The following is a 1,047-nucleotide window of genomic DNA, read 5'->3' as shown; positions in this document are numbered from 1 at the left end:
CATTGTTTGTCCTTTTTCCTTGTCCGAAGGACCTGTTTCCACGCACTTGCTTTGCTTCTGATGTCACCTTTAGATTTGATGCTCAGGCATAGCTTACTTACTGCCTCACCTTTCTCTCCTGATCTGGTTGTTGATGCTGTTGTGAGACCTTGCTTGTTGTCTTTGTAGTTTAAAAGGATTCAAACAAGACACGCAGAAAAGGACATGCAATGTATGGCAATTTATTGCACACGAACAAGAGTATTTTGAACGTTACATGCAGAACAGACAGTATAACCTGAGAGAGAGCGAGGATTCAGGGCAGGCTGCTCATAAGGAGGAGACAGCAAACAGTGGCACTAGGGAGACTACTTTTATGGGAATCTCACATGACTATTCATAAGGGGCTGGGAAGAAGTGTTAGTAGTAAGCACATTCTGGGTGGTCTTCTGGGTGCACATGCACAGTCACTGCACATGCTTGTTCATGTGTCACCTCTCATTAGCATCTTAAATCTCCACCCAGGGATGTGGTTTTTACTTTTTTAAAATAATTTTTTATTTTTTAATTTTTATTTATTTTATTTATTTTGAGACAGAGTCTTGCTCTGTCACCAGGCTGGAGTGCAACGTCCCCCCGTCCCCCCACCACGGGTTGAAGAAATTCTCCTGCTTCAGCTTCCTGAGTAGCTGGTATTACAGGCTCCTACCGCCATCCTTGGCTTATTTTTGTATTTTTAGTAGAGACAGGGTTTCGCCATGTTGGCCAGCCAGGCCTCTAACTTTTGATCTCAGGTGATTCACCCACCTCGGTCTCCTAAAGTGCTGGGATTACAGGCATGAACCACCGTGCCCGGCCTCTGAGGACCCATTTCAGCACTCTGGCACCCATGGTTGGAAATATGTTTAACCTCCTGAATGGGGGTTTTCCTGCTGAACTGTGTCTGAAAGACTGCTTCTCTGAGCTAGCTTATGTTTTTGCTTTTCCTCTCTATTGATTCCTTTATAGAATATTGCTGCCATATAGGTCCAGTTTTTTCATGCACTTAATTTTATCCTGTTGTAGATG

Source organism: Cebus imitator, unplaced genomic scaffold (genome assembly GCF_001604975.1).
Source record: "Cebus imitator isolate Cc_AM_T3 unplaced genomic scaffold, Cebus_imitator-1.0 Scaffold234, whole genome shotgun sequence".
NCBI classification, from domain to species: Eukaryota; Metazoa; Chordata; class Mammalia; order Primates; family Cebidae; genus Cebus; species Cebus imitator.
This window is presented reverse-complemented; position numbering follows the sequence as displayed.